Source organism: Schistocerca cancellata, chromosome 1, assembly GCF_023864275.1.
Source record: "Schistocerca cancellata isolate TAMUIC-IGC-003103 chromosome 1, iqSchCanc2.1, whole genome shotgun sequence".
NCBI classification, from domain to species: Eukaryota; Metazoa; Arthropoda; class Insecta; order Orthoptera; family Acrididae; genus Schistocerca; species Schistocerca cancellata.
Window position 1 is genome coordinate 713,942,284 of NC_064626.1, and position 12,213 is coordinate 713,954,496.

A 12,213-nucleotide genomic window follows, 5' to 3' on the forward strand; every position below is an offset into this window, starting at 1 on the left:
AAGAATGAGTGAGACCTGAAAGGGAAAGAAGATCTCACACAGCTGGGACTGCACAGCTGCCACACTGTGTAGAGGTTACAGAACAACCTCCTCCCTACAGCCTTCATTAGTTTAATGCTGTATTGATAACCATACCGGAAAATTTAATGTATGAAAGAAGAGGTGGAAATTGTTGAGGACAGGAAAGAGGAAGAATTAGTGAGACCTGAAAGGGAAAGAAGATCTCACACAGCTGGGACTGCACAGCTGCCACACTGTGTAGAGGTTACAGAACAACCTCCTCCCTACAGCACTCATTGGCTGCCTATGAATTTCTTTAGGTCAATCACGTTCCTTAGACCTAATGGCTTCTTACTTTTAGGGTACTCTAGCCTATAGGCATTGGCATGTGGTTTTCCTATGATCCTGAAAGGTCCTTGGTATACGAACATGAATTTCTTTGTTTCTGCATTTACCTTCTTGGATTTTTCTTTGGTTTTAACCAGGACTAATTGACCTATTTCAAAGCTAGTAGGTACAGCTTTTGCGTCATGCCGCTTCTTCCTTTCCAACGCTCTTTTTCTCATATTAGCCCTAGCCTTTAGTTTCTTTTCGTCTGTGGATATTTGCGTTAGAATAGGGAATTCTACCATATCTGCTATCACATTGTGAGGTTCTTGGCCAAACATCAATTCGCAAGGTGCAAAACCAGTTGCATCATGTCTTAAGTTCTTAATTACATTCTCAAAATACTTAATGTGCTCTGCCCAACTTGAGTGTCTTCGAGCACAATAAGTTCTACAAAGCCTATTCAATTCCCTCATAATACGTTCACTCATATTTCCTTGGGGGAAATACGCAGATATTTTCAGATGTTTCACGCCGGCCTTATTTAGACATTCCTTAAATCTATCAGAAGTAAATTGAGGCCCATTGTCTGACAGCAAATTCTTCGGAACGCCAACGTTCACGAAGAAGTCTTTTTCCAACTTTTCAACCAATGTTTTTGCATTCGCTCTTTTAATTGGGTATAGCTTAGCATATTTACTGAATCCATCCACAACAACAAAAACATGGGTACAACCACCTCTCGAAACAGGAAGAGGGCCAAACAAATCACAAGCCAGTAATTCTAGGGTTTCAGTGGGCTCTACTGAATGCATATCCCCTTGTATTCTGCTGTTAGCAGCACGGACCTTCTGGCACACTACGCAAGATGCTAGACGCTTGGCCACACGGCGGTACATGTTGTCAAACACAACCTTTTCCTTTAATTTTGCAATGCACTTCTTTGCACCGTAGTGCCCATACCTCAGGTGTACATAGTCGATTAGCAAGTCTACATGTTGTGAGGGAAAGCACAGCTTCCACTCAGAAACACCTATCTTTTTCCTCCTAAACAGAATACCTTTATGCAAACAATAGTATTGTGAAACCTTAGGATAGTTCGCATTTCCTAAATAGCTCTTCACTAATTTCAGTTGGTCATCTTCATTCTGCTCACGTCTCAAGTTCTTAATCACTCTCTTTAATGCACCTTCTTCCTTTACTTCGTGCAATGCAAACATTCGAACTTCATTTATGTCTGTTGCTGTAATTCCCGCGTCATCACAGAGCTCCGCACTTCTAGATAACCCATCAGCTACCAGATTGTCTTTCCCTTGAATATATCTAACCTCAAGGTCAAACTGCTGGAGATACAATGACCATCTTACCAACCGAGAATTCCTCAACTTACAGGTTTTTAAAAAGGTCAACGCCTTATGGTCACTGTAAACAATTATCTTGTGACCTAATAAATACTGCTCAAACTTTTGTACTCCAAATACAATGGCTAATGCTTCCAGTTCGGAGATGCCATAATTTCTCTCTGCTGCCTGTAAAGATCGACTTGCGAAAGCTATAGTCTTGTGCACCTCTTGCTCGTTCTCTATTTCTACCTGGAATATTTCCACAGCTATACCATAGCCACTAGCATCAACAGACATGCAGAATGGCTTTTCAAAATCAGGATGATGTAAAATTGGACTATTAATTAAAGATTGTTTAAGCATCTCAAACGCCTGTTGACATTCTGCTGTCCAAACCCAAGGGGTATTCTTTTTCAGCAGGAGGTGAAGACAGGGAGCATTAAAAGCCTGATCACTAACAAAACGCCTATAGAAGCCGAACAGACCGAACATTGATCTCAATTGCTTCTTGTTTCTGGGAGCCTCAAATTTTTCAATGACTGCTAGCTTGCCTGGGTCAGGCAGAATACCTTTCCCACTTATCCTATATCCCAAGAAACCTATTTCCTCTTTAACGCACTCTGTCTTTTCAATCTTTAGTTTCATGCCACCTCTCTCAATAGCCTCTAACACTTCCTCTAATAAAGCTATGTGTTCTTCCCAGGTAGGAGTTGCTATTAACAGATCATCTACGTAGACTGTTATTTTATTACTTAAAACTGGTCCTAAAACATGGCACATCACACGTACGAAGGCACAAACAGAGATATTAAGTCCGAAAGGTACCACACGGTATTGGTAACAAACTCCTTCGTACAAGAAAGCTGTGTACTTCCTCGAACTTTCCGCCAGTGGCAAATTCCAATATCCACACGTGATGTCCATAGAAGTTAAGAATTTTACTCCCCGGAATTTTTGCAATAACTCGTCCATATTCTGCGGTCTATCACTTTCCCTAACCACTATTTCATTTAACCAACGAGCGTCCAAGACCAATCTGACACTCCCGTCTCTTTTTGGTACAACAACAAGAGGATTATTGTACTCACTGACCGCTTTCTCAATCACACCCCACTCCAGCATTCTCTGTATTTCCTTTCGAACCGCCTCCTTCCTAGCTACATGTATTTGGTATGGCTTCCTGAAAAACACTTGGCCGGGTTTCACTTTTAATTGACATTCATAACCTTTGACTATGCCAGGTCGATCTGAAAATACCTTATGATGCCTTTTTAGAACCTGTCTCAGTTCTTCCTTCTGATTGTCTGAAATCTTATCTATTTCCTGCAATTTAGCTTCTATTTTGTCCAAAATAATTGCTTCTTCTTCTTCTGTGTTCAGCTTATTGTTACTAAGATTACCACCTTCGTCCCAATACCTCCTATTTTTCAAAATTCTTATAGGCAACTCCCAAGTTTCATGATCAGTTACTACATGCTTATCACTAAAAGGGACTGTAATTACTCCGGTTATTGGCAAGACCATTTTTAACTGGCTTCTTTCAAAGTCAACAACACTCTGATATTTTGACAAGAAATCTATGCCAATTAAAACCTCAATACTGAGATTGTTTACAATTAAACATGGATGATCTATTAAATTACCATTAATGTTAAAGGGTAGTAAAGCTTCTTGCTTTACCGTTTTTGAAACCTTGCCAGTAGCACCAATTATTCTTAGTCCTGATACTCTCATTACTGTAAGCTTATCTTTACCAGGTAATGCATCAAAGAAGGACTGAGATATTGCACTTACCTCACTTCCACTGTCTAAGAGACAACGTACATTGATACCCAACATATTCACTATTATTATAGGGTGGCTTATTCTAGGTTGTACAGGTGGTTCCTCTAATTCATCTAGTAGTTCCTTTTTGATTTGCCTCCAACTAAAGTGATTGACATCTGTCTTCATTACATTTAGGTCACAGTGTGTAGGGGTTTCCTGAATTACATTTTCAGCTGCCTTTTCCAGTCGGTCTATTAATTTTAAATCGAAACACTGCACAACTTCATTACATTTAGTTTGCTGAACATAACCCAAATTACTGTAGTCTGAGCGATTCTGCGTCTCCAGACCGGGCATAGCACTAGTTACAGCTAAACCACTTTCACCATTATCGTCGGTTTCCTTCTCAAGTGACAACTGGTCACAGCTACTGGGTTCATCGACCCTCAACAGCCTACCCTCTACATTCTCACTTATCTCCTGTCCTAAGTCTATTAGTACATTATCAACATCCTGCACAGGCACTTTAGATAAGAGCACACCATCCTCATCGTAAATATAAGCATGAATTTCTTCTGCTTCTTCACCTGTCAATTCAATATTTTGTAGCTCTTCCCTATTGTTACACTGCTGCGCCTTCTCTTTCTCTTCCCACTTAGAAAGCGTTTCTAACACGGTATCTATCAAATACTGTGAGTGATCTAATATTTCTGTTGTATCTTTAGATGCTACCGACACTTCATCCACATGTTCAGTTTGAGTATTCTGATCTGTCTTACCAATTCCCTTAACTACTGGCTTAGGAAAAGTAACCGCCTGGTGAGCGCCAGTGTCCTCATAGACGGGAACTAGTTTTCCTGCCTCGGCCTATTGCTGTTTTCTTTAGTTTAATTATAGTCGACTGGCACAGCATTACTTTCCGTACTGTTGTTTACATGCATATTTCTGTTTTGAACAAAATTATTATCTCTTGGACGCCATTGTTGGTTCTGATAATTATTTCCCCAATTCCTACCTCTCTTAGGATGGCGAATACCTACTGTTCTGATGTTTACATTACCATTTTGCTCATTCCTAAAATTACTATTATTGTTAGTGGCATTTCTGTTATTACGTGCCTGCTCCTCATTGGCAGCAACACGTTCTACACGTTCCAAATATTCAATGAAACAATCAAGATTGTCTCTAGGGGCTGATATAATTCTGGTTTGCCAATACCATGGCAGTTTGGCTTCAAGCCCTAGTATAATCATTTCTGGCTCTAGCTTTTCCGACAAATGTGACAAACGTGAGATCCATGACCTAGCAAACTCTTTAATTGATTCCTTGCCTGCACCGAAGCGTTTTCCACTCCAAAATTCTCTTAACACTTCATTTTGCTTATTGCTAGACCAATATTCATTAATGAAAGCTGTTTTAAACTCCGCTAAAGTTTTACACTTCAACATAACATCAGCGGACCAACGCAAGGCGTCACCTGCTAAATGGCTTTTAATAAATGAGATTTTCTCTCGTTCAGACCAATTTGGTGGAATTACATCTTCAAAATCGTTCCAGAAATCCAGCGGGTGGATATTCTTATCTGGATCAAAACGCAAGAACTGCCGACACCCGATAAAAGCGGCGTTTGCAGCTACAACTTGTTGTATGTTACCATTACCAGAAGTTACTGAAGCTACTTTACTCTCAATGTTAGCAATGTTAGTACTGATATTTTCTACTTTCATTTCAACATTATCTACTCTTTGTACAATATGAGTAGTATCACTTTTGATTGCATCTACGTCTGCTTGACATATGTTTACTTTTATGTTAACATCTTTAAATCTGTCTGAGCAAAGTTCAGATTCCGCCTCGATCTTTTCTGTTAACTTGTGCTCCAGCTTCGCATCTTCCATTTGGAAGTCTTTGCGAACCTCAGCAACTTCGGATTTAACTGTTTTATACATTTCAGAAAATTGTTGAGCAACCTTTTTCTTAATATCCTCATGGTTGTAATCAATTTTGTAATTCAAACTGTCTAGATCCTCTTTCAACTTATTGCAACCAGCCTTGAAGGTATCGTCCATTACCTCCAATCTTTTATTAAAATTTGTTTGACTGGCCATAATCTCATACTTTAATTCAGCATTACTGGCAGCTATTTTTGCATTACTATTTTTGACCTCAGTTATTTCAGACTTTAATTCAGCATTATTGGATTCTAATTTATTGTCCATTGCCTCAAACCGCATATTAAAATTTGTTTGACTGGCAGCTATTGCTTGTAATATAACATTTAAATCAACAGCCCCAGTACCTTTGGGTTGCTCCCGAGCTGACTTTTTATCACACTCAGGTGACGAAAAACTAGCTCCAATACCAGAATCATCAAAACTAAATGAAACTTCTGATTGATTAGTCCTATTTAACTGTTCTTTCTTAAACTCTACCATCTCTGAAGTTTGTTTCATTTTTAATTCACCAGAGAAACCATAATCCAATAAATTCACATTTTCTACTTTCTGTTTTACTCCAGGGGTCTCTATTATTGAATCATTCTCCCTTCCCACACTACTGTCAGGAGACAATACTTCATATTTCACTTTAACATTACTACTTTCATGCATATTTACATTTGAAACGTTGTCTGGATTTACAGTTTGCTCAACAGACATAGGTTCTGATTTAAGTTTAACCCCAGTTTCTTTTGGCGGTTCCATCGCCGACAGTCTTTTAGTGCAGGTTAGTAAAATTTTAAACAGCTTTTCACTTAACTTAGTTCCTTCGGCACGACGTTGTTGTTGCCGGTGCGGCGTACCAGGATTCCTGATGCGACGTGGCACGTTGAACTGCAGACGGCACTCCGATGGCTGTGGTGCAATTGCGTGGCCCGCAATTGCAGGCGCGGCTACGGCTGCTACGGCGGACGACTGCGGTACCGGTTGAGTTTGTGGAAAATAATATAATTGTTGTTTAAAATGTTGGAAAACAACTGCATTTCCCGGCTTTTAGAATGTTGATATAATGCTGTCTTTCGCCGTTCTCAACACTGGCTCTCTCTTTGCTTTTTGGCACCCAGAAAGTGATTTAACGAAACGTGGAGCCTGTAATGAGAGTTCCTAGTGCCCACTTAACCTGAGAATATTATTATAGCTGCAGCTTATAGCTCTGAGGAAGTAGGAGATTGTTCGGGATTTTTAATCAAAAACGATTTTCCAAAATAGTTGAGTATATTCTGAAATTCACTGATAACATCACAATTATCCCAACGACCTAACAACCAGAGCAGTTCAGAGTCTAATGCGCTGATGCAACTATAAAGGTCCGAATTAAAAGTCAAAAGAATGCTCGCCAAAATTTGATGAGAAAATCTCATCAAACGCCACGCTAAATAATTGGTAGAATGTCTGTCCCGCGACGGCATGTGAAAATACGACAACACGCAAACTGAAGCTAGATAATGAAAATCAGAATTAATCCTTCACTTGTAATACTTTCACGGTTCCGCGCATATCTCGTAACTCAATACGGCACCCGAGGCTGTTTGTAGTAGCGCTACCGTAGCGAAGCGACTCCCGACACAGCTGACGTGCTATTCAGCGTCTGGAGAGAACTGGGGCCTTCCTTACTCGCGCAGTGCTCTTATATATATAGCCTCGGTGCGGACGGCTAAGAGAACGCCGGCTCTAACTTGGCTCTCACGACTGGCCGCTGGGCTAGTAACGCACCACTTCAAGTTACATAATAATTTATAGCTTCTTTTGCTGATGGCTTATGAAGCTGTTAATTTAATCGTGCATTTAGCACGCAGGTAAGTATTTATAATAAAATTATGACGTGGCTAAGTTAAATATCTTGGGCGAGAGAAATAATTAAGTTACGCTGCACGCAGCAGATTAGCTCTGAACTGGTCCTTTTGAGATCCGCTATCGCTATAATTTTATAGGTATTCAAAAGAAACTTTTCACATCTTCATAGTCATAGCGGACCTCCAACCTATTTAAATCTAAACATCCTAGCCTTATTTATCAGCCTACTTAATCTATCTTGCTTCCTTCAGTTTTGAGACGAAAACCAGAAAATCATGAATTTCCACTAAAGTCTCAATTTGTGAAATCCAAAGTACTGTTTTTATTAAATCATTATGAAAGATGAATCTAAATATAAATTTTGAAGTCTCTAGCTCTTTTCTGTTGCGCCAACTATTCTTTTAGAAAAACGTCCAAATTACAAAAATGGCTGAAGTTATCGCACTGATATTTAATACACATTAATTTAGTATTATTCCTTACATGCTGGAAAAGTTTCAGATCATTTGCTTGAATTTTAAGGTATTGCGCAACATTTATGACGTCAGAGCTAGTTACAGCAGACTAGCTGGCACACAATGGAAACTGATGTGAATTTATTACAGCGTGAGTAGGCTGCTTCCCTACATCACCCTCTACTTCAATTTTTTTTTGTTTATGAATGTTAATGAATGAAAAAAAAATTTAATTACAAAAAGGGAAGCAAGAGTACAGTTTAACTTCCTATAAAAAATCAAAATTGAAATATAAACATGTAGAAACATTAAAGAAAACTGATTACCTACATTAATTATTTAAATTGTGGGCATGTTCACCACCTTTTAAACAATGTCATTACTCAAAATTTTAAGCAAAATCAATGAAATATTTTGGCATACATATTGCCTTAGACAAACAAACACATACGAATTCAAAAATTATGAAAATCTTAGATCCATTAAATACATTAAATACATTTTTACATACACAAATTCAAAGAAAATAACATAATACATAAACAGATGATTATCTCTTAGCAGTCTTTTCTAAACCTGAAAGAAAAGTTCACAAACAATTTTTACACACGTGGTTGTAGCCGCTTTGGCTGGCGTCCTACACTTCCATTCACAAGGGTAGAAGAGGGGAAGTTGCTATGGTGTGCGTCCTTCACGTTCTCTCTAACTTACATGGGGGAAAGGGGAGGGGTCACTGTGAGTTGTGTCCAAGTCACTCCACGCTTTCACGCAGCTACCAGGCTGCCATTATCTGGTTTGTCCTGTAGAACAAACAAAAGAGTGCCTCAGACTCTGTTCACTTAATATCTAAGGGTGGGTCACAATGAAATGGGGATATATACATTTTAACTTCCAATATATTACTGGAACAAAGTTAACAGAACTTTTTTTTCAACATTACTCTTGCGGTTACTTAAATGTCATAAAATCGGTAAATAAATGGCTCAAAACGCCGTTAGTCACGTACTAGAGAAAATCTATGCTCATGGCATACAATCATGAATCCTATTTAACGTCAATTTATTATTTCTGGGCCGGAACACTGAACCAATGCTCGGTACATTCCTGACACATTTGTATATTAAGCACTTAACTGAATCATCTTTGATTATCTTATTCTTAGAGATAGTATGAGTATGATTAGTGGTTGTTTTCTCAGCTTCTTTGTATATGTAACTTTTGGTAATAGTACAGTCCTGAGTGTCCGCATATGCGAGACTGCTTATTTTGTGTTCACATATCTTAATCTCACCCAGTCTATTGTTTTCAACATATGATCCGTAAATAATATGAACAACAGTGGAGACAGGTTGCAGCCTTGTCTTACCCCTGACACTACTCTGAACCATGTACTCAATTTACCGTCAACTTTAACTGCTGCCTGACTATACATGTAAAGACCTTTAATTGCTTGCAAAAGTTTACCTCCTATTCCATAATCTCATAGAACAGACAATAACTTCCTCCTAGGAACCCAGTCATATGCCTTTTCTAGATCTATAAAGCATAGATACAATTCCCTGTTCCACTCGTAACACTTCTCCATTATTTGCTGTAAGCTAAAGATCTGGTCCTGACAGCCTCTAAGAGGCCTAAACCCACACTTATTTTCATCCAATTGGTCCTAAACTAATACTCGCACTTTCCTTTCAACAATACACGAGAAGAAATTTCCCACAAAGCTGATTAAAGAGATACCTCTGTAGTTGTTACAATCTTTTCTGTTTCTATGTTTAAAGATTGGTGTGATTACTGCTTTTGTCCAGTCTGATGGAACCTGTCCCGACTCCCAGGCCAATTCAATTATCCTGTGTAGCCATTTAAGACCTGACATTCCACTGTATTTGATGAGTTCCGACTTAATTTCATCCACCCCAGCTGCTTTATTGCACTGCAATCTATTGACCATTTTCTCCACTTCCTCAAATGTGATCCTATTTCCATCATCATTCCTATCCCATTCTACCTCAAAATCTGAAATATTACTGATCGTATTTTCACCTACATTGAGCAACTCTTCAAAATATTCCCTCCATCTGCGCAAGGCATCCACAGGATTCACCAGCAGTTTTCCTGACCTGTCCAAAATGCTTGTCATTTCCTTCTTACCTCCCTTTCAAAGACTGCTAATTCCACTCCAGAATGGTTTTCCAGCAGCTTGATCCATAGTCTCCAATCTGTTTCCAAAGTCTTCCCAAGATTTCTTCTTGGATGCTGCAATTCTCTGTTTGGCTTTGTTTCTTTCTTCAACATAACTTTCTCTGTCTACCTGAGTTCAAGTACGTAGCCATTTTTCTTCAACATAACTTTCTCTGTCTACCTGAGTTCAAGTACGTAGCCATTTTTGATATGCATTCTGTTTCCTTTTACAGGCTGCCTTGACTGTGTCGTTCCACCAAGCTGTTTGCTTCATCCTACTTTTACACACTACTGTTCAAAGACATTCTTTAGCCACTTCTAGTACTGTGTCCCTGTACCTTGTCAATTCCTTTTCCAATGAGTGTACTTGACTACATTAAAAAAACTGGTACCTTTCTGAGATTGCTGTTATGTACTTGTGCCTGATTTCCTTATCCTGAAGTTTCTCCACTCTTATCCTCGTACATATGGACCTGACCTCCTGCACTTTCGGCCTCATAATCCCAATTTCACTGCAGATTAAATAATGATCAGTGTTATCAAAGAATCCCCTGAATACATGTGTGTCCCTCACAGTCTTCCTGAATTCCTGATCTGTTATTATACAGTCAATGACAGATCTGGTTCCCCTGCCTTCCCAAGTATACTGGAGAATGTTTTTATATTTAAAAAAGGAGTTTGTGATTACTAAGCCCATACTGGCACAGAAATCCAAGAGTTGTATCCCGTTCCTGTTGGCCTCCATATCCTCTTCAAATTTACCCATAACCTTTTCATACCCTTCTGTTCGATTTCCAATCCTGGCATTAAAATCACCCATGAGCAGAACACTGTCCTTGTCCTTTACTCTAACAACTACATCACTGAGTGCATCATAAAAACTATCCATCTTATCTTGATCTGTCCCTTCACAATGCGAATATACTGACACAATCATAATTTTCTTGCTATACACTGTCAAATCTATCCACATTAGTCGTTCGTTTACATACCTTATTGCAACTTCGCTGGGTTCCATTTCTTTCCTGATGTAAAGCCCTACACCCCATTGTGCTATTCCTGCTTTGTCTCCTGACAGGTAGACCTTGTATTCTCCCACTTCCTCTTCTTTCTCACCCCTTACCCGAATGTCACTAGCAGCTAAAACATCCAGCCCCATCTTACTTGCAGCCTCTGCCAGCTCTACCTTCTTCCCAGAGTAGCCCCCATTGATATTAATAGCTCCCCATCTCATTACCATTTGTTTGCCAAGTCGTATCTTAGGAGTCCCTGGTTTGTCAGTTAGAGGTGGGATTCTGTCACCTCCAAAGGTCCGAGGCAATTTGCTCTGATTGTTGCCAGCATCATATTTAAAGTACCAGAGAAGCAGGTTGCTAGCCTTACTTGCCCCGAGTCCCATTGGGTTTTACCCCTAATGGCTGAGGGACTAACCAATGGATTTGGTAGTCTTTGCCATATGAGCACAAAGGTGACCACGACTCAGAATATGTCCGAGATGCCCAGCCTTATTCCAAAGTAACTGGTATCCCGACTGTCGGGACCACTTACTTGGCCACTCATACGTTGCCCGTGGTTCATGAACTAGGACATGACTACAGGAACCCACAAAATGAACCACGGTGTATGACTGTTAAAAGTAAAATATATATTTGTCATACTTGTGCTGTACTCATATTCTTCAAAGAAAAATGATGTTGATAGCTACTCAACCTCTCTCCTTTTAAACATGTGATCAGGAGAGATTTCCTCAGAACTTCTTACCTCATGTGTGAATTCCTGATGAATCTGGAGGAAAAATGTGTGTGTATGTACAGTCATGAAATTCCTTATCTAGTGTGAACGATTTGGGAGGCCTCCAGTTCAACTTCACATCCAGTAATCCAGATTTCGTTTTTTTGTGATTTTCATAAATTGCTCCAGGCAAATTCTGGGATGGTTCCTCTGAAAGGGCATGGCCAGTTTCCTTCCTTATCCTTCACACAATCTTATCTTGTACTCCATCCCTAATGACCTCGATGATGATGAGACATTAGAGCCAGTCTTGCTTCATTCCTTCCAAGCAACATGAAACAGGTAAGTATATTCAAGGAACTCTGTATGCTTGTGCTGTGAGTGACCACAATTTTGTGGCAAAAAATTATTTAATGACTGCTGTTTAATGTGCAAGTGAATCTCACATATGCTGATAACACATCTATCATTCACAGCTGCTGCTTGCAAGTACATTTTCAAGCACTATCTCCAGGCCTATAGGGAGGTATGTGATGTGTTAAATCTTATGTTATGGGAAGCTAATGCAAAGTGTAAATCAACTAGACTTTAAGGTGAGCTTTACTTGTCTCACATAGCTGA